The sequence below is a fragment of the Chrysochloris asiatica genome, unplaced genomic scaffold, assembly GCF_000296735.1.
Source record: "Chrysochloris asiatica unplaced genomic scaffold, ChrAsi1.0 scaffold00022, whole genome shotgun sequence".
Classification (NCBI taxonomy): Eukaryota; Metazoa; Chordata; class Mammalia; order Afrosoricida; family Chrysochloridae; genus Chrysochloris; species Chrysochloris asiatica.
The window spans coordinates 20,553,855-20,577,201 of record NW_006408540.1 but is presented as its reverse complement, the minus strand read 5'-3'; positions in this window follow the sequence as shown (position 1 = coordinate 20,577,201).

The window sequence follows — 23,347 nt, the reverse complement described above, 5'->3', positions numbered from 1 at the left end:
ATAAGCGCTGATTAATAACCTCAAGATCAGCAGTTCAAGCCTACCATCCCGTAAGAATCAACTCAATGATAGTGGGTTTGGTTTTTGATTTTTAGTTGCAGCTGGAGCCTCAGGAAGATAGTACAAACACAAATACCTAGCTGGTGTCTAGAGCCAGCACCTTTAGCATGAGCTGTCAGAAGACAAGGATGTTATCAGTGTTCCAGACTGTCTCTGTGGTGGTATCCGGGCAATACTAGTTCAACCCTAACTCGGGAGTCCCATGTATGTCAGGATAGAACTGCTTCGGGGGAGTTTTATGGCTTATGTTTTCAGAAGGAAATCCCAGGTCTCTGAATGGACTTGAATCTCCAAATCTGTTGGTTAGTAGCCACATGCATTAGCAGTTTGTACCACCTAGGGACTCCTTGGGTAACCTGTTGTTGTTGTCACATGCTATCACATCTGTTCCAACTCATACTGACCCTGTATAGGATTTCTAAGGCTGTACAATTTTACTGGAGCAGAAAGCCTCATCTTTTTCCCAAAGAGTTGCTGGTAGGCTCAAATAGCTACCAGCTATTTGGTTCACCATCCAGTGCTCCCCTGGATAACCCTGTTCTTGTTGATGTTAAGTGCATTCAATTTAGTTATAACTCATGTTGTTGTTGTTGTGTGCCATCGAGTCAGTTCCGACCCATAGCGACCCTGTATAGGGTTTCCGAGGGTGTAAATCTTTACGGGAGTAGAGAGCCTCATCTTTCTCCCGCGGAGCAGCTGGTAGTTTCGAACCGCTGACCTTAAGGTTCGCAGCCCGATTCGTAACCACTACGCTACCAGTGCTGCCTAGTTATAACTCATAGAGACCCTATATAGGGTTTCCAGAGAGTGACTCTGGTCAGTTTGAACCACCAAACTTGTAGTTCAAACCGACTTTTTGGTCAAGTGCTTATCCTACAATGCCACACCAGGACTGCTGGATAACCCTGCTGTTGTTGTTGTTGTTGTTATGTGTCATGGAGTTGATTCCGACTCATAGTGACCCTGTACAGGGTTTCAGAGGCTGTAAATCTTTAAGGGAGCAGAAAGCCTCATCTTTCTCCCACGGAACAGCTGGTAGTTCTGAACTTCTGACCTTGTGGTTCGCAGACCAATTCATAACCACTATATCATAATTCTAAGGGTGAGATGTGATAGGAAAAAAACAAGAATTAGAGAAAAGGAGAAAGAATAAATGACAGAACTCCCCTACTTTCTTGACAATCCTTGAAAGTTTCTAGCTGCGATGATAAAGCTTAGTTGGGTTTCTAGGTGGCTTTCATTCCAGCATTCCTCTTCCTAAATTGGGAGAAGTGTTCTGTGACATTCTCTGGATCTTTTTCAATCTTATTTGCAGAGAAGAACAGCCCCAGGTGCAGTTTGTCAGTATCCATGTAGGGTTTCCTTTGGGCATACCAGGGGGCCTGGTGGTGCATTGGTTAAGTGCTTAGCTGCCAGTGGAAAGGTTGGCTGTTAGAACCCACTGTGTGTGCTGCTGGAGAAAGATGTGGCATTCGGCTTCCATAAAGAGTTATAGTCTTGAGTCAGCACTTACTCAAAGGCCATTTTTTTCCCCAATGGTTTTATGCAAATAGAACCCTGGTGTGGTGCTGTGGGGTTAATGCACTGAACTGCAAGATCGGTTTGAACCACAAGGTCAGCAGTTCAAGCTAACCAGCCACTCCTTGGAAATACCATATAGGGTCACTATGGGTTGGAACCAACTCGACGGCACGCAACAACAACAACAAATACAAGCAATGCAGAAAATCAGGAACCTTCTGTCTCTCCAAAAGTGTCTTTGAGGAAGGGTCTGTTGAAATGACACAAAATGCAGCCTCTTCACCCCAAATACTATGCATGTGCTTTTGTTTTTTTTTGTTGTTGTGGTGGTGGGGACGAAAACTATGCGTCAGTGTGTATGCATGCACACACACAAGCGAGTGTGCATATGTTTGTCCACAAACTGAAGAGAGAAATCAGCTTCAGAGAAAGACCAGAAAGGAAAGGATACAAGTCTGTTAAACGGTGCTAGTGTAAGTAGGAGCCAGGCATCTCCTTGTGTCCGGCGAGTTTTCATTCATAGGTTCTCTATCCCAACCACTATGGTCCTTGGCTAATAGCCTGTCTTTATTCAGTGAAATCTACTTCTGATTTACTATGTAGTTGGTATCAAATTGATTCTGTATCAGAGCGAACCCATGTGTATCTGAGAAGAACTGTGATCCCTAGAGTTTTCAATGGTTGATTTTTCAGAAGTAGGTTACCTGATCTTCCCAAGCCACCTCTGGATGGATTTGAATGACCAACTTTTCAGTTAGAAGCTGAGCACTTAACTGTTTGTACCATCTGGGGACTCATATATGTTTATTTTATTTTTGCTGTCATTAAGTGTTGTTGAGCTAGTTCTGACTCATAGCGACCCTGTATAGGGTTTCCGAGGAGTGGCTGGTGGATTTGAACTGCCACCTTGAGGTTCAACTCGACCTTGCAGTCCAGTGCTTCTCCTACAGTGCCACACCAGGACTCCATATGTTTATTTAGGTAGCCCATAAAAGGAGAATCGAGGTTTCAGAGAGTAAGTGTGCCATAAAAGCTTTATTAAACACCGACAGTGTTTCCTAATTGGTGCACACTTCTTGGTAAACACAGAAATGAAGCTTCTGCGGATTTTTCTAACTTATCTGTAAAGGCACCCAGAGGGTACTAAGCCAGAGCACATCCAATTACTCTAATTACTGAGCAATGAATAAGCCCCAGTCAGTTCAGACAGAGAGACTAGCAGTGTTAGCTGGCTGGAGTAGCAGTGCAGAGCGAGCTCAGTGAGGAACAATTAGGGTAACCCTCTGTAGATTCCCTGACCTTGGCATTTGTCCAGGACATGTGGCCGCAAGCAGACCACACACACACACACACACACACACACACACACACACACACACACCCCCAGCTTGTGCAGCCCCAGAGGAACCTACAGTCACAGTGGTGGTTTTTATGTGTGTGTAAGACATCGCCTGGCAACTGTAGGACAATTGCCTTAAGTATTTAGATCATTACCAAACAAACAAAGTATTGGTGGTGGTAGGTAGGAATCTGGTTACTGGGCTGTAGGAGTTAACCTAGCAGAAGGGAACAAGGAGTTACACCTAGTGTATGAATCCTTTGCCATGTATAGCTCATTCCGTGAAACATATTTCTCCTTTATGACTCCCAGTGGTTTGAGGAATGTCTGGCAGGGTGGGTGGAGCTTCTTGTCTGGAGAAAGATCTCACTAGGGACAAACCATGAGCAGGGAAGGCAGGGCTTGCTCACAAAGCCTGGGGGTGTTCCAAAGGGAGGCACTGCCTACTCCCAGGATGCCGAGGTTGCCTTTGATCATGCTCTTTGGGCTCTGGAGGAGAAAAAGAGGACTCCAAACCCAAACCAAACCCACTGCCATCTTGTTGATTGTGCATAGGGTTTCTGAGACTGTAAATCTTGGTGGGAACAGCCAGCCTCATCTTTCTCTCTGGGAGCAACTGGTGGATTTGAACCACTGACTTTGCAGTTGACAGCCCAATGCCTAACACACAGAGCCACCAGGGATCCTTAGTAAACTGTACATTCTATTAGTGTTGTTGGCATGTCATGCTGTTTTACGTAGTGACAAAGGGCTCCCATAGTGTAGAACCAAACCAAGAAAAATAGTTTCATGCTGATCTAACACTTCTCTGTATTTGTTTTATACATTTAGTGTAGTACACTGTATACCAGGCTGTTGTTAAATGTTGTTACCAATGATTTTGAGGAAGAAGAAGAGAAGGGAGAGGGGAAAACGGTGGGGAAAGAGAAGATGGAGAAGGAGGAGATGGTGATGATGTTGAGACTGACACACTGGAATCATCTGATATGATGTCCTTTGTTAAAGAGATGGATTCGAAGATGTAGCCTAGCCCTTGTAATCTACTTGAATCTCTTGAATGTAAAAATCACTTTACATTCCAGGTTAGTTAAAAAATTGTGTAAGTAAGAGTATTGTACCTCTCAGTGTTGTGAATATGTTGTTGTTAAGTGTCAGCGAGTCAGTTCCGACTCATAGTGACCCAGTATAGGGTTTCCAAGGAACAACTGGTGAGTTGGAACTGCAAACCTTGTGGTTCAAACTGAACTTGCAGTCCAGCATTATTAACCCTCAGTGCCACACCAGGATTCTTTTATTTAATGCTTTCTTGTGAATTATGTGATAGTTTACATGGGAGGACATCAGCTTCACATTGATCCCATTGTATATCATTTCCTTGCCATGGTTACAATCCCTTCCATGAGTCATCCATCAATCAAAGGGTCGTCCGCATACCGCCCCTTTCTCCCTCCAGTTTCAAAGTCTCCAGCTGCTCCATCTTCCCACGTCATCATCTCTGCCTCCATCCCTGGTATTACTGCTTCTCTGGGTAGGGTTCTGTTCTCTGCTCTTCTCCTAGGGACCTCTGCTCCTAGACTGCAAGGTTAATCACTCCCCTCCCTTTGCCTCAAAACATCCACCTTTACATTTCCAGCTCTTACAATCAGTCCTGATAACAATTATTTGCTGTTGTATCGCAAGAGACCTATCCACATCTCCTTTCATCAGCCCTGACTAGGCAGAATGGATACTTCTCATTGAAGATCTACCTTGCTCCACGCCCTCTGGATCTAGTTTCCCTCTTGAAAGTTTGTAAGCCAGTCACTTCTTGCCTGTGTAGCCCCCCCATTCTGGGTAGCCAGTGTGTAAGTTGCCCATCCCTGTCCTCTCCGTGTGCGGAGGAGGTGGGAATGATCCTCGCTCTGAAGATTTGTTCACTCTTTTGAGCTAGTGCTTCCATAGGTGTAGATCAAGTTCATCGAATTGTATCAGATTATTATTTTTTCCCTCTTCTTTCTTCTGTTTGAGCTCTGATCATCCAGCCATTGAAGCCAGGTCAAGTGGGTATTATCTGCAAGTGTGGGTGTACTTATGCATATGCCCTCTCTTCTTATCAGCTGAATGCTTCACTCTCCACTCTAGTCCTCTGTGGCTATGTTGCTGACTCTGGGTCCAAGAGTCCCCTGGACTTGGCACACTGCTAGCCAAGCAGGTCTCCATCTGGGTTCACAGGAGTCTATTGAGCATTGTAGGGCTTAGCTCACAGCTTCATTGCTGTTTTTCCCTCACGTCCCCTCGTCTGTGGCTAATGTGGTCACCAATCAGAACATGCATTCCCATTGAGCCTTAGTCTTAGAAGGGGGTTTGTCCTGAGGGGGACCCAACCACTTGCCTTGTTGTCTCCTGGGTGAGCCACTTGTTTGTTCTTGTAGTAATCAGTTGGCCTGCCTATATTGTTTTGTATTTTTCCTGTCAGTCTTTAGTTCAGGAAGTCTCTTCCGTTCTCCTGGCCACTCCAGGCTGGTCTGCTTTTCCTCTCAAGTGGACATTTCCCTTTAGAAGATTCTGGATACTGTTCAGGATTCTACCTATGGTCTGTGTAATGCAGAGGCTCCACAGGAAGCCTCCTTCGCTGTGCACATTTTATTCCCATTTTAGGTATTCTAATCAATTACAGGCAGAAGATGGACTTACAAGCTTTCTGTGGTGTTATTTTTGGCTATTCCTTTCTCTCCCCCTCCAGTGTCTATTTTATAGCGGTATGCCAGGGGAACCAAGATTCAACAGACAGCCAAGCATCTTAACATTATTTCTCCCTTTTCCCCATTCAAACTATGTCTCAATCTCTGTATCCCAGAGCCCTGTTGTTCTAAGGTTTTGCATACATCATTATTTGCCTCTGTCCCACTTCAGCTTCACATTCATCCTATTGTATTTCATGTCATTGCAATGATTAAAATCCCCTCCGTGCATCATCATATAACCAAAGAATACACCCCACAGGCCCGCCCCACCCCCACCCCCCGGCTGTCAGCAAACAGCTCCTCTCCCTCCCTGAGTCCTATGCCCCCTCCCCAGCCACTCCATCAGTCCATGCCATCATAGTCCCCCCACTATTTTGGGTCTGGGCAGTTTCCAGCCCCCCACCACCAGGTATTCCAGTTAGTTATAGGCTGGATCCCGGCCCACATGTTTTCTGTTGTGATGTTTCTGGCTGTTCCCCTGCACCCCCTCAAGTGTCTATTTCACAATGGTAGGCAAGAGAGACCAAGATTCAAAAGACAGCCAAGCATCCTAACATTACTCCCCTCTTTTCCCGCTTTAAAGCCATGCTTCAATCCCTATATCCTGAAGCCCTGTTATTCCAGGGTTGTGCATCCACACCAGGACTCTTTAGTTGAATAATAAACACCCATTTATGGACTTCATGAATCCATGTAATAGAATGTAAGTGGAAAGGTAGAGCCAGCTCTACCATCAGACAGCTTCTGCTTTTTCTTTTCTTTTTAATGGATGATGATCTTTCTTAATGGCATGCCCCATCTTATTTAATTTCATTGCAATGATTACAATTCCCTGCATGCATCATCAAACAACCAAAGGGTACACCCTGCAAGCCTGCTCCCTGACCGCTAACACACAGCCCCTCACCCTTCCTGAGTCCAGAGTCCCCAGCCGTTTCATCTCTCCACATCGTCTCTGCATCCATCTCTGGCATCACTGCTCTTCTCCCTTGATGGTCCCAGGGTTCTCCGCTCCTGGACTGAAAGATCAGCCACTCCCCTCCTTTTGTTACAAAATGATCAGACAGCGTTTCAATGGTGGAGCATAAAGAGAAATTGATTATGCATCATTCCAGATAGCACTCTCCAAATGACAACATTAGGAATTTAAGAGTTCATGGGTGCTGTAAGCCTTTAAGAGTTCGACTACTAGCTAAAAGATTAGCAGTTCAAACCCACCCAGAGGTGCCTTTGGAGACAAGCAAATGGTCATATCCCTGAAACCCCTATGGAGCAGTTCTACTCTGCACACATAGGGTCACCATGAGTTGGAATTAACTCAACAGCAACCAACAACTTTAACCCCAGATGGAGAACCAGACCTTGGATTTCATTGCTAAGTCTACCTTTTCTACCGGAGGGTGTGGGAGTAAGAAAACATCCTAATAGTGGTGTCTGGGATGTGTGAACCAACTCCTTTTATGAAAAGAGACAATTAACATGTAGTGTAGTGGTTTCGAATCGGGCTGCGAATCTTAAGGTCAGCGGTTCGAAACTACCAGCCGCTCCGCGGGAGAAAGATGAGGCTTTCTACTCCCGTAAAGATTTACACCCTCAAAAACCCTGTACAGGGTTGCTATGGGTCGGAACCGACTCGGTGGCACTTAACAACAACAACAATCCACTGAACCATTAAAACCAGGTGATTCCAACTCAAGGTGACCTAACCTATTGAACTATTGTTGTTGTTGTTAAATGCCATCAAATTGATTCTGACCCATAGCAACCTTGTATAGGGTTTCCAAGGAGCAGCTGGTGAGCTTGAACCACCGACCTATTGAACTATGTTCTTGCTGTTGTTGTTATGTGCTGTGGAGTCAGTTCCTACTCATAGCGACTCTGTGCAGGGTTTCCAAGGCTGTACATCTTTACAGGAGCAGAAAGCCTTGGATTTCTCCCACGAAACAGTTGGTAGTTTCAATCTGCTGACGATGAGATTAGCAGCCCTATTCATAACCACTATGCTATCAGAGCTCCTTTATAGAACTATAGGGAACTTGAAAGTTTACTTTTGGTTTTCTTAAAGATCTATGGCATATAGGTAGTATTCATATATTACTATGTACCACCTGACTGTCACTTTGTCATACTCTGATGGTTTAAGCACTGCTGTGATGCTGGAAGCTATACCACTAGTATTTCAAATACCAGCATGGTCACCCATGGTGGACAGGTTTCAACTAAGCTTCCAGACAAGACAGACTAGGAAGACTCAACTGGTGGCCAACTACTGAAAATCAGCTAATGAAAACTCTGTGAATCTCAGCAGGATATTGTCTGATAGAGTGCTGGACAATGAACTCCTAAATTGGAAGGCACTCAAAAGGCACAATGCCCACAATCCGGGACTGCAACGTATTGGCAGTTGTGAAGATGGTGCAGGACTGAATAACATTTCATTTTATAGTCCACAGACCTGGCTTACCATGAGTCAGAGCCGACTGAAGGCAGCAAACAACTACTTCAGCCACATCATACAATTGCAATGCAAGTCAGGAGACAGTAAAGGCACAGGGAAATAGGCAAATAAAGGTTAATAGGTACTCTGGGACGGACATGGTGAGAGAAGTCTTTGCTATCTGCATTGTTATATGAGGACAGGGAACGGCGAAGAGACTGTCAGAATACGGATTGCATTGTAGACACATGGACCCTCAGTCCCTCCCCTCCATCTGAGTTCCTCTTTGCTTCTCTAAGAAATCTTCGGCCTTCCGCTTTGTGTCTCAGGATCTAGAAGTCTAACACTACTTCAAGCAGTCTTAACACTTGTCCAGTCAGTAGGCCAAATGTCTGATTACAAGTCAGCAGTCGGAGAGAAGGACTAGGTAATGAGGTTATATGCTGACATTTCTGCAGCTTTCCTATCTGAAAGTGTTGCCTGTTTTCTAGGTTATCTCTGCTGTGAGCACTCAGGGTGAAATGTCCCCGTGTTATCAAGAAATAACATCATTTCAAGCACTGCCACTACACACACTAGAAACGTCGAATCTCATGGTTGGCAAAGAGGAAGAGAAAAACGACTCCCCCTCGGTGCAGCACACACGCCCCTGCACATGGTTGTGCGCATGCGCCTCGAGGCTTCTCCCCCACCTTTGTTTGTTTTCCTAATTTCTGGAGGTTTGTGTTGTTGTTGTTGTTGCTATAACCACTAGAGTCTTTTTGATGGATTAAGGTTAACAACGCCTCAAAGAAATATTGTCTTTCTGCCAGGATCTTCTATGAAATTAAACGGCTGATATTATGTAACTATTAGCTATTAACTAACAGAAGTCCTGGTGTGGCACTGTGGGCTAATACGCCAGACTGCAAAGTCATTTGAACCACAAGGTCGATGGTTCAGTTCACCAGCCGCTCCTTGGAAATCCTATATTGGGTTTCTATGGGTCGGAACCACTTAACAACAACAACAATTATCTAACTGGAGACCTGGTGTGGCGCGTGGGTTAATGCACTGGAATGGGTTTGAACCGCAAGGTTGTCGGTTCAAAATCGTCAGCTGGTCCTCATAAACCCTATGCAGGTCGCTATGCGTCGGAGCCGAGTCGACGGCACTTAACAACACAATTAATTGTGGTGGTGGTGGTGTGCCGTGGAGTCGATTCTGACTCATAGCGACCCTGCATAGGGTTTCCAAGGCTGTAAATCTTTATGGGAGCAGAAAGCCTCATCTTTCTCACGCAGAACTGCTGGTAACACTCAGGTTAGCAGCCCAACTCGTAACCACTATGCTACCAGAGCTCCTTAACAACACAACAGTTAGCTAACTGTAATGCATGATTTGTCTCTTTAGAAACAACTACGAGGTGTTTGCTATGCTATTTGTGTGTTTGTTCTCCTTTTACTGGACACAGAGAGGGAGAGAGATTGGAGAAGTTCCTATCAGGATGGATATGAAAATGCCAGTGACAGAGATAATGCAGAGAACAATTTTCTTTCCTTCTCAGATGTTCTTGTGGCATCAAGGATATCTATTCCATTGTGGGCAGATAATAAAGCAAACAATAGCTTTAATATCTTATGTTTTAAATTATGCAAGTAATCATATACTCAATATTAAAAAAAAATCCCAAAAAAGATGGATAAATAAAAATATAACCAACCAGAATGCTACTACACAGAGAAAATCACTATATATATTTTGGCAAACACCTACCCAGGCTTGTTTGCGTATGCATGTTTTGTTTTGTTTTTACAAAAATAGAATTGATGTTATATGTAATGTTTTGTATATTATGCCTTAATATGACATGAATTTCTGTGTATATTTAATATGCATTCTTTATACATACCTACATACACATTGAATTCTGGTGTGGTGCTGTGGGTTAATGTGCTGGACTGCAAAGTCGGTTTGAACTGCATTGTCAGTGGTTCAAGCTCACCAGCTGCTCCTTGGAAATCCTGTGCAGGGTCTCTATGGGCCAGAACCAACTCGATGGCACTCAGCAACAACAACAACATATACATTGGGGAGCACAGGATTGAGAACCCCAAGTTTGGCAGTTTAAGCCCACCAGTCACTCCATGGAAGAAAGTTGAAGCTTTCTGTTCCTGCAAAGATTCACAGACTGAAAAACTCTATACAGAGTCACTATGAATCAGAACCAACCTGATGGCACTTAACAACACCATGCGCATGATCATCTTCTTGTTTTTAATAGTTATAGAGTAATCTGTTCTTATGGTGAAGTCCTGGTGTGGCGCTGTAGGATAATGCTCTGGACTGAAAGATTGGCAGTTCAAACTCACCAGCCGCTCCTCAGAAACTATATGAGTCAGAAATGACTCGAAGGCACTTAACAACAACAATAACATTCTTAAGATGGACTGTAATTCATTTAGTCACTCGTATTTTTGGACATATAGACTGCTTGCAACTTTTTACTTTGAAAGCACTACCCTAGTGAGCAAGGTTTTACCCCTAATAAACATCCTTGTACATACTCGTACATATTGCATAGCTGTCTGGCTGTTTGTTTGTTTGTTTTGGATAAATTCCTTAAAGTAGAATTTCTAGGACCAAGTGCATACACATTTTTGAGGTATCTGCTAAAAAATTCCAAATTTTGCTTTAGGAGTATGGTATGACAAAGTCTAAGAGAGCCTTGCCTTTACCCTTGAACTGTTCCATGAGACACTCTCCTCTTCTGACAGCAGGTCACAGAGAGAGCTCTGTGCCACTCGTGTATACCTAACAAAGAAAGATGGGCAGGCAGCCATACTGAAAGAATAACTAAGAGTAAGGCAACCTCCCCAGAGATGTGCAGCTCCATCTCCCCCTCCTTCCAGTATCTGTATGAAGAGCAGCAAGTCCTTGTGTTTATACAGCATCACTCTTTTACAAAAGTTAAATTACTCCTGCAAGTTTGGGGCTCCAAGCCTTTTCCAGGTTCAACTATAAATGATATCCACATGTTCCCATGCCCTCCACCAAACAGATCTGGTGTGGAATTTAACTTGTTTTAAAATTTGTTATTGTGGCAAGTTATATAGTATAGATACATTGTATATCAAAACATGTATTATACATTCTATATGCTTTAGTATGTAAAATATTTCCCATTTTAACCATTTTCAGTATACAATTCAGTGACATTGATTACATTCCCCACGTTGTACTGCCATCACCAACATCCATTTTCAAAGGTTTTTCATCTCCCCAAATAGAAACTGAGTACCTCTTACACAATAACTATTATTTTCCACTTGCAACCACTAAGAGCTCTGGTAGCGTAGTGGTTACAAATTGGGCTGTGAACCTCAAGGTCAGAAGTTTGAAACTACCAGCTGTTCCATGGGAGAAAGATGAGGCTTTCTGCTCCTGTAAAGATTTACAGCCTCGGAAACCCTGTACAGGGTCACTATGAGTCGGAACCGATTCCATGGCACATAACAACAACAACCACTAAGAAATTTTTGTCTCTATGGTGTTGTTGTTAAGTGCCGTTGAGTCAGTTCTGACTCATAGCAACCCTATGTAGGGTTTCCAAGGCGCTGCTGTGGGTTTGAACCACTAATCTTGCAGCTAGCAGTCCAATGCTTATCCTACAGCTCCGCACCAGGACTCCTTTCGTCTCTATACATTTGCATAATTTAGATATTTCTTACAGTGGGATCATCCAATATTTGACCTGTTCACCCAGCAGGACTTCATGTGTTTCTATGGCTGAATAATAATAGTCCAACGTGTGTTGTTGTTGAGTGCCACCGAGTTGGTCCCAACTCACAGTGACCTTGTATAGGAAGATTTCCAAGAAGCAGCTGATGGATTTGAATCGCCAACCTTGTGGTTAGTAGTACTGTGCTCATCCTACAGTGCCACACCAAGACTATTCATTTATCCATTCATCTGTTGATGGACACTTGAATTGTTTCCACCTTTTGACTCTTGTGAACAACGCTACTATGAACATTAGTGTTCAGGTCCTGAATTCTTTCTTTCAATTCTTTTGTGTATATGCCTAGGAGCGAATTGCTGAATCATGGTGATTCTATGTTTAACTTTTTGAGGAACTGCCAGACTTTTCCACATTTTATATTCTCCTCCAGCAATGCACAAGGATTCCGATTTCTGTACATCATCACCAACATTTGCTATTTTCCGTTTTTCTATTAATAACTGTAGTAGTGTGCGTGAAGTGATACTCATGTGTTTTTATATAAGTTATTATAGCAGCAAATCTTTCCAATCACCTTATTCAGGGTATATATGATTATGTGCTTTACTATAAATAAGTACGGAGTCCTGGTGTAGCACTGTGGGTTAATGCTCTGGACCGCAAGATCAGTTTGAACTGCAAGGTTGGTGGTTCAAGCTTACCAACCACTTCTCAGAAATTCTATACAAGGTTGCTACAAGTTGAAATCAACTCCATGGCACTAGATAAGTACACTTGCTGAAATGACAGGATAGAATGTAGAACCTCTGATCCCAAGTTCATGTTTCTTTTCAATTAATATATGAGATTGTAATAAATACAGATTAAACTCAAGATCTCTAGTAGAAATTGCCTTTTTGCCATAATTCCTTATATCAGCCTCTGTTGTCTGTTGTTTCAGTTTTTCCCACAGTACAGAGACATCACCCGTCTGTTAATTTGCTGCCCTGACAGTTTGGTTTGCATGTTGCTGTGAGGCTGGAAACTGTGCCACTGGTATTTCAAATACCAGAAGAGTCACCCACAGTGGATAAGTTTAAGCAGAACTTCCAGGCAAAGACAGACTGGTGATCTACTTCCAAAAATGATGCATTACAGTGGTACCCACTTGCAATTCAGACATCATCAGGAAGGATCAATTGCTGGAGGGGACACCACGTTTGGTGAAGTAGAGGGCCAACAAAAATGTGGCAGACCTTTGATGAGATGGATTGGCACAGCAGCCTCAACAATGGACTCAAATATGGTGGAGATTGTGTGGAAAAGGCAGAATCTGACATCCTTTTGTTGCATGGTACAGACAGTCGCCGTGAGTGGAAATGGACTAACAGCAGCTAACAGCAACAAAGAAGGGTGTGGCATCAGGAAAACAAAACAAAAGTCTACAGATCCATACCTTGGCTGCACCAATGTTGTTGTTAAGTGCCGTCAAGTCAGTTTCAACCTATAGCCACCCTGCATAGGGTTTCTGAAAAGTGGCTGGTGAGCTCGAACCAATGACCTTGCAGTCCAGTGCATTAACCCACAGTGCCACACCAGGATTCCATTGTTAAGTGCTGTTGAGTCGATTCCAACCCATAGCGACCCTATATAGGGTTTGGAAGCAAATCATGAAGGCCTTTCTTCTGAGGTTCCTCTGGGTTGATTATGAAGTGTCATTTTCATCATTTAGTGACCCCTGCAGTGTAAGCAGCTTTAAGTGTCAAGCTTGGGGGTCAGATTCAGGTTTGTCTGACATGCATGAGAAGTTCTTTTGAGGAGGGCTTTAAATTCTGTACTTTGAGCAGGTGAAAACCACCCAAAGACTACTGTTTCAGGTATTGAACACACTAAACTGAAGTTTGGGGAAAGAGTCTTACCCAGATCCTGTTAGAGCTCTCAGGTTCTCCAGTTTACAAATGAGTTAGATGCTCCACACATCCACACAGATTGACCTATAGATCTGTCTGCACTTCCAGCTCTGATCTTGCTCTAAGTCCTGTTGCACGCAGAGCTGCCCTTCATCCTTGCTTACATAGACTGGAATCCAGCTTTTCCTTTCAGCATAGGTGAAAACATCTCCAGCACACTCCCTCAATCCTTCCTCTCTTTGCTTGCCTTCCTGTCTGTCACCTCACATTCGTCTTTCTTCATTCTCTTCCTTGGGCATTAAGAGATTTGGAGGTGGGAGGCAAGGAGAGGAGAGGAGGAGAACTCTCCTCCCTTCTCCCCTCCTGAGTCCACACCCAGTAAGAGTGAATAAAAATCTATTCAGTCATGTGAATAGACTGCAGCGACTCTTACACAAAACATCCCTGGGTTTAACACTCACAGGGATAAAGCTCTGAGAAATCCTTGTCCACCACTGTTTGAAGTCTTGTAAGGGAAAATGACAATAGGGCAGGAGGCACTGAGCTCCTATTTGATAGTTGGCCGATTATGATATGAAAAACACCATTTGCCTTTTTCACTGATGACCCTTCAAGTGCCATGGAAGTCTGTTCACCCTGAACATATTTGATATTTCTAATACATCATTCTATTATACTAAGAAGGGTGTGCAGAATCATTCTGTCTCTTTATTTGTTACTGGTTTATTTCCCCTTCCCCCACCTTCACAACACCAGAAGCGGCTGCTGTTGCCTTGGCAACATTACAGAATAAACTTGTTGCTTTTGGACCATCTGTACCCAACCTGTCCTATATTGAGGCTGTTTGTTCATCCATCAATAGTATGACTTGCATCTGATGCTTACCATTCCTAACAGTTAGAACTTCTCATTCCCACCTTAGAAAGGGAAGGCCAGCCCTGCTTTATTCCCCTGGATTTAGGTCTTTCCCATAAGACCCCTGGTAAAATACATATCTGTTACTAAGGAGACAGAGCTCATCAACATGCTACAATCCAGTGGGATTAGTCCATTTTCTTGTTTAAAAAAAAAAAAAAAGAGTCCTAAGGACTGAAAGAAAGGGCTAACACACACACAAGCTGCAGTGTTAAAAACCAGTGTGCCTTTTTCCTGACTAGCTCTATCTTTACTGATTTTATTGATGTCTCCTAATCTGTTCCCATCTTATCCCATTTAATCCAAAAGCTATAAATATAACGAAGTTAACCTGCACCTTAAAACACACTTGGAAATTGCAAAACAACATTTAATAATGGCAACAATTCTGTTACCCAGAGATAATTGTTGTTATTATTTTTGTACAATTGTCTCCTCTACAGTACATTTATTTTTAAAAATAATAAAATGGATTTTTTGCAAATATAATCTCATATATGTAATTTTCTGATTTATTGTAATATATGGTAGACATTTTTGCAAATAATAATGGTATTTGAAACATGATTCTTTCTTTTTTTCTCTTTCTCCTACACCTGCTGTCCCACCCAGTTCTTCTTGCAATACACTTATTATTTATTTAAGAAACGTAGTCATTTTTCTTGTAAAATTTCCTACTATCTGGATTTTGTTAGTTGGAATCTCATTTTGTCATTTTGCCAAGTTCCTCTGTCCCCTGTATTTTCTACAAAATGATAGCCAAATCTAGAGGTGTAATCAGACTCATATATTTTTTTTTTCCTTATTTTTTGTTGTGGCAATATATGTACAACAAAACATTTGCCACTTCAATCATTTTTGCATGTACAATCTTACCACACCAACCAAATTTTGCATGTTGCTAAACAATTGCCACTATCCATTTCCAAATCATTTTTATCTCTCTCCTTTCTTTCTTCTATTCCCCAGTCTTCCTTTTCTTTTCTTTTTTTTTTATTTGCAGTATAGTTCACAATGGTTTGTCCTAATGAGAAAATCAGTATGCATTGTTTCCCTTCCAGTACATGAAAAAGAAAGAAAGAAAGAAATTGTCTTTTTTTGTTGTTCGTTCTCTCTCTTTTGAACTGCCTTCCCCATCACCAAAGTTAGCACATGACTAAACTCTACACAGTAAATAATTCTCCCGCCCTTTCCACCCCTGGTAGCCACCATAGAAAGTTTATTATAGAATGAACACTACCAAGAAAATCTAGAAGAAATGGACAAATTTTGAGAAACACATGACCTACCTAAACTAACCTATTGCTAATTTGTCAGTTTGTCGCACCGTGGTAGTGTGCATGTTACAGTAATGCTGGAAGATATGCCATGGGCATTTTGAATATCAGCAGGGTGAACCATGGTGGGCAGGTTTCAGCTGAGTTTACAGATGAAGACAGACTAGGAAGAAGGAGCGGCGGACTACTTCTGAATATTTAGTTACTGAAAACCTTATGGATGTTGTTTTTAAGTGCCATCGAGTCGAATCCGACCCATAGCGACCCTGTATAAGTTTTCCAAGGAGCAGTTGGTAAGCTTAAATCACTGACCTTGCAGTTCAAATGGCTTTGCAGTCATCTGACGCATTAGCCCGCAGCACCACACAGTGCATAAATTGTCCTCACCCCCAATGAGATGGATTGGCCAGGTGGCAACATTGATGGACTCAAGCGTGGCAAAAGTAGTGAGGTTGGCCCAGGATCGGGCAGTGTTTCGTTCTGCTGTGCATAGGGTAGCTATGGGTCAGTGCTGACTCAATGGAACCTAACAACAACAACAAGCTCTGCTTTTGCTGTGTCCCAAAGATTTTAGTATGTAGTGTTTTCATTCTTGTTTGATTCAAGGAATTTTTTATTTCATTCTTTGTTCTACCACCCAATATCTTTTAATCAGGGTGTTATTCAATTTTCATGTATTTGATTTTTTTTCCCCCTTGACCTTCTTATTGTTGATTTCCAATTTTATAGCATTGTGATCTGAGAAGATGCTTTGTAGTATTTTGGTGTTTTAAATATATTAAGGCTTATTTTGTGGCTTAGGATACGATCTATTCTAGAGAATGTTCCATCTGTACTGGAAAAGAACATGTATTGTGCTGTAGCTGAGTTCAGTGCTCTGTATGTATCTAAGAGGTCAAATTGGTTGATTGTGTTGTTTAGTTCTTCTGTGTCTTTGTTGAGTTTCTTTCTAGTTGTTTTCTCCTTCATCGCAAGTGGTATATTAAAATCTCCTACTATTTTTGTGTCTTCAGTTTTATTAGAGTTTGATTTATGTGTTTTGAGGGTCTTTCATTGGAAGCATAGGTATTTATTATGGTTATGTCCTCTTGTTCAATTGACCCTTTAATCATGATATAATGACCTTCTTTATTTTTTATGCTGTTTTTTGCCCTAAAGTCTATTTTACCAGAGATTAATATTGTCACTCCGGCTCAGTTTTTATTGCCATTTGCTTGATATATTTTTTCCCATCCTTTGATTTTTGTGTGTCTATTACTGTCTTTGTAAGGTATGTCTTTGTGTACAATATGTCTCTTGTAGACAGCATATTGAAGAATCCTGTTTTCTTATCCATTCTGCTACTCTCTGTCTCTTGATTGGTATACTTAATCCATTTGTATTCAGGGTAATTATCGATAGGTATGAATTACTAGCTGTCATTTTGCTATGTGTTGGTGGTGCTGCTGGTTTCTTTGTTCTACATAATTTTCTAAGTTGAGTTAGTTTTGTTTGTGAGTTTTCTTTTCATTTTCTTAATTTCTGGTATTTTAGTGCTTACTAAATCTTTCTGATTTTCCTCTTTTTTATTTTGATGTGAAGATGTATTCATTTTCTTTGAGGTTACCTGTAATTTATTTATTTATTCCCTAGTTTAAAATAGTCGGTTTTATCTTGGATTTTACTTGACTTCCTTTTGGAAGTTCTGTATCTACACTCTTCCCTCTTTTTACTTTGTAGTTGTCTTCATTATAAATTGATATATCTGATTTCCTATTTTCAATCTTATAGGTTTTTTTCACTTGAAATATTTCTATATCTAAACTGAATTTTGGGTGGGTGGTGTTGTCATGTTTGTTAATTTCAAGTTGTTATCTGCTGACTTTAGTTCTCAGACCAAACAACACCTTTAGTATTTTTTTTGTAAAGTTGGTCTGGTTATTACAAATTCCTTTCATTTCTATTTATCTGCAAATGTCCTCATTTGTTGTCATATTTGAGGGACAGTTTTGCTGAGTATATGACTTTTTTTTTTAAGGTTTTTTATTGGGGATTGAGTGGAAGTTTACAGGGTAGATCATCAGTTTTACATTCAACAAATCATACACCTTGTTTCATTACAATGATTATATGATTATAATCCCCTCCATGTACCATCAGTTAACAGTGTTTCTCTCTATTCACTTTAGCTCTTTTTTATAAAAAAACACTCAGGCATATACAATAATCTATACCACCAAAAGGCATATTCTGCAAGTCTGCATCCTGGCTGCCAACTCTTAGTCCCTCTCTTCCCATGAATTTAGAGTCCTCAGCTGCTCCCCCTCTCCATGTCCCCATCTCTGCCTCCATCTCTGGTGTCACTGCTTCTCTCGATAAGGTCCTGCATTGCATTTGTGTCCTCTCCCTTGATGGTCCTAGGGTCCTTTGTTTCTGGACTGTAAGATGAACTAGTCTCCCATTTTTGTTACAAAACTTCTGCCTTTACATTTGTGACAGTTGCAGTTAGTCATGATATTCACTACTGAATCCTAAGAATTTTATCCCTGTCTCTTTTAATGAGACCCATCCAGACAAGATGGAAACTATTCAGTGGGGATTCTTTTCCCCCCCACACACTATTAAACTAAACTCCCTCTTGAAACCTTGTAAGCCAGTCGCTTCATGCCTTTATTGCCCCCTCATTTTAGGTAACCAATGTCTGAGATGTGCATTCCTATCTACCCTGTGTACAGAAGGGACAGCATTGATTCTTGATGTGAAGACTCCTTTCCTCTCTGCTGATATTTAGAGTTACTACCTCTATGAGTATAGGTCAAGTTCATCAAATTGTAGCAATTTATCCTCATTTCCTTGATCAAAAATTGTTTTTTCTTTCTTTTCTTTTTTTTCAATCTTCCTCTAGTCAAGTTCTGATTATCAAGCCATCGAGGCTAGGCCAAATGGCTACTATCTGCAAATTTGGGTGTTGGCATTTGATTGGCATTTTTTTTTTCAGAGTTTTATATATATCATTCCATAGTCTTGATGCCTGCATGGTTTCTGCTGAGAGATCAGCTTAGTCTTATTGGTTAAATTTTATAGGTAACTTTTCATTTTTCCTGAGCTGCTCTCAGGAGTCTTTCCTTGTCTTTGACTTTTGGAAGTTTGATTATGCTATGTCTCTGTGATTTTCTTTTGCAGTCTATCCTATTTTCTGTTCTTTCAGATTCTTAGCTTTCAGGATATTAGGGGAGTTTTTTTTTTTTCCCAACAGCTCTTCAACAGTTTTCTCTGTGGATTTTAATGTCTCCTCCTGTTCTGAAATTCTGATCATTTGTAAGTTATTCCTCTTCATGGTATCTCATCTAAATCTTAGGCATTCTTCATTTTTTCCCCATATTTTTTTCTAATTGGTTTTCTAGTTAACTGGTATTGAGAGATTTATCTTCAAGCTCACTAATTCAGGCTTCCATTGATTCATATTTATCCCTTTGCCCTTTCAATGACTTGTCCATTTCTGAAATCTTAGTATTAATCTGAATTTCTTTTTTCAGGTTCTGCATCATCTCAAAATTTTCATTTATTTTTTCTGTTTGTTCTTGTAGTGTTTTTCTGATTTCTTCTGAAGTATTTTTCAGTAAACTCCTTGCTTTTCTTGACTTTTCTCTCTATCTGTTGAAAGTGTTTAACTATTGCTCTTCTGAATTCTTTCTTGGGTAATTACATCACCTTTTATTATTAGAAACATTGTCTGCCTCTGCATCTTAGACATTTGTTTAGGCCACTGTCTCTTGTTTCATCATGCTTTCTTCAACAGAACTGAAATTTTCTGTTGTTTCTGAGACATTGTGGTATCTCTGTGTATGTATTTAGTTGATTATTGTGTATTGGTGTATTCTTGGGTTCTCACCAACTGCGTCCTTATGAGTGTAATTAGAAAATGGAAGCATGTGCCTGCTTCTCCATTCATCTTTTTTTTTCCCCCCGAGAGAAGTGTGCTCCATAATGTGTTTTTTTTAGTTTATTTTTAAATGTTTTATTGTGAATTATGTGATAGTTTACATGGGAGAATATTAGTTTTACATTCATCCCATCGTATATCATTTCATTGCCATGGTTACAATCTCCTCCATGCATCATCAACCAACCAAAGGGTACACCCTGCAAGCCTGCCTGCCCCCTGGTCTTCAGCACACAACCCCTCTCCCTCTCTGGGTCTAGAGTCCCCAGCTGCTCCACCTCTCCACGTGATCATCTCTGCCTCCATCTCAGGCATCACTGCTTCTCTGGGTAGTGTCCTGCTCTCTGCTCTTCTCCCTTGATGGTCCCAGGGACCTCTGCTCCTAGACTGAAAAGTTAATCATTCCCCTCCTTGCTACAAAATGTCTACCTTTACATTTCCAATCCTCACAATCAATCCTAATGACAATTATTCACTATTGTATCAAGAGACCTATCTGCATTTCCTTTCATCAGTCCTGCCTAGACAGATTGGATACTACTCAGTGGAGATTCTATCTTCCTCCATGCCCTCTGGATCAAGGTTCCCTCTTGCAAGCTTGTAAGCCAGTCACTTCTTGCCTTTGCAGTCCCCCCATTTTGGGTAGCCAATGTACAAATTGCCCATCCCTGTCTACTCTGTGTATGGAGGGGGTGGGAGTGATCCTTACTATAAAGATCCATTCATCTTTCATACCCCTCCGTTAGGATGCATTTGATTGATATTGGCTGCTGCTCAGTTGGTATAGGAGCTGGTATTGGTTCTTGCCCAGTGGGTGAGTCACAGAGAGGACAGTTACCTCTGAGCTGTGTGAGCATGGCTTCTGTCTCCTTTCAGGTGGGGTAAGAAGAGAAAACACACACACACACAAGAAAATAAAGCAAAGAGTAGTGGAACAGAAAATATTAAGGAGGAAGAAAAACAAACCAAACAAGCAGCATCAAGACAAAAAGAGTATAATATCTAATAAGAGAAAGGGGGGACAGTAAAATAATGCTATAGAAGAGAAAAATAAGATAAAAAAATTCTAAACTCCAGACAAAATTAAGGAGATGGAAGATGAAAAGAGAGAGCCTAGAGGGTAGGAAAAAAATGATCAATAGAAAAAAGACAGAAGAAGAAGAGATGGGAAAAGAGAAAATTGAAGAAAAGAAGAAAAAAATCAAAGCAAAGGCAGAAAAGATAAAAAGGAAGGAAAGGGAGAGGGAGTGAGAAGTAGATGGAATAAACAACGAAAAACAACAAAAGGAGAGGGAAAAAGAAAACCCAGTGCAAATGCTAGAGAAGAAAACTCTGTGGGATGCCTGTTAATGAAGGAACGCATGAGGTGGTTAGAGAAGATATTGTCCGTCTGGACCAAAGGGCTGCTAGGGGCTGGCGGCCAGCCACTGAGTCTCCCGCCAGTTCAAGGCTGATCAGGTGCTCTGAGGGCACTGTATTTCTGGAACAGAGCCCATTCAAACCCAGGTGCCTAGAGGAGACAGCACTCACCTCATTCTGGTGGCTGTGAACTCCCAGACAATAGGGGCTGCACAGGGGGTGGATGAGGATGGGGGCTGGCCACACTTCAGATCACCAGGGAAGCATGGGGGACAGAAAGAAGCACATCTTTCTAATTGTTGGTCCTGGGTGTAAATCTGCACTGCCAGGCTACAGTATGTCTCTGAAGCTGCTGGCAAAAGTTCAAAATGGCTGCGCCTTATCAGACTGGTAGGCCCATCACCAGTATGTCATCCTCCTTTGCCACTCTGCTCCCAGTACATGTTTGGTCTACTTTTCCTTTCCTCTGAAGCTCAGGGTTCCAGGATTATCATCTCTGTGTTTTGTTTTGTCTCTCTTATCTTTGTTGTGGAGGGTCTGAGTAGTTTATTTGCCTGGTCCACCATCTTGGGTCTTCCACAGTTGTTCTTTTGAGAAGAACACTCAGAAGAGATGCCATGGATTCCCAGGAGAAGCATCACTGGGTTGTCTTTCTGTGATTGAATGCAGCCATTGACTACCATTACTCCCATCCACGTTTCATTAAGAAATCTTAAGAAGTGATATTCTAAGTTACCACTGTTCATGTATTTACAGGAATACTTCTACAAAAAGAAATTTCTCCTCATCAACTATTTGATTATACTGAGGTTCATGTAAGAATAACAGGAAAAATATTTAGTACACTCCCTTTATTTGCCAGTTTTCAGAATAATGAATTACGTGCTTAGCATGATCCAAAAGGAATTAATTTTTAAAACTATCATTATGAAGTCATGGATTTAAACAAATTTTATGTGTTTTAATCAATTGCAGTCATTATTCTTAATGTTGCTCCAACTGTCTTATCTTTAAGCCTTTTAAGTTGGATTCTGAGTCCTTAACAAAGCCCAAGAATTTTGTCTTGGTGTTTTCTGTTTTTTTGTTTTGTGGTTGTTTTTGCTTTCTTGCTTTCTGATATAATGATATGTCTGAGGCTCATTTTAAGGAGGTCTGGTAGTGTAGTGGTTATGAATCGGGCTGCTAACCTCAGGGTCAGCAGTTCGAAACTACCAGCTATTCTGCGGGAGAAAGATTAGGCTTTCTGCTCCCGTAAAGATTTATAGCCTCAGAAACCCTGTACAGGGTCACTATGAGTCAGAACTGACTCCAAGGCACATAGCAACAACAACTCATGCTCATTTTAGACTTTTTTTAAAAAAGTTTTTCTTATGAATTGAGTGATTGTTTACATGGGAGAACACTGGTTTTATGCTCGTTTCATTATAATGATTACAATCTCTTCCATGCATCATCATTCAACAGTATTGGCTTCTATTCCCTCTGTTTATTGTGTGTGTGTGTGTGTGTGTGTGGAGGGGGGGAGTACACAAAAACACTCAGGAATATATAACCATTTAAACAACCAAAGGGCACATTCCGCAAGATTGCCTCCTGGCCACCAGCACACATCCTTTCTCTTTCCATGGAGTCTAGAGTTCTCAGCTGCTCTTATTTCTTCATGCCTTCATCTCTGTCTCCATCTCTGGTGTCATTTTAGACATTTCTTGCCTCAGATTTAGAACTAGCCAATTCTTCAATGAGATCTAGTCTTGCTTTTAATTTTTTATGGTGTGAAAATTTATTTGGAAGCCACAATCTGGGTGCTAGACTACTAATTTTTCAGTCTTTTCAGTAGACCCCATACCCACTGCTAATAACTTGACAGTGATTCATACTGACCCTGTATAGAGTTTCTGAGACTGTAAATCTCTATAGACGCAGCCAGCTTAATCTTTCTTTCTTGTAGTAATTAGTGGGTTTGAACTTCTGACTTTGTGGTTAGTAACCCACAACACCATTAGGTCCCTTTTTTTCAGTGGACAGCCTAGAAAATCGTTCTTCTGCTCCTCTTTCTTCTGTAAAATACAACGTTGTAGTTATTACGATTCAAAATCAGGACTAGAGTATTCTTTAAACTCATCATCTGTACGTGTGGTGCCTTTCTCCCGTGATAATGACATCAGCACCCTTGCTCATTTGCTT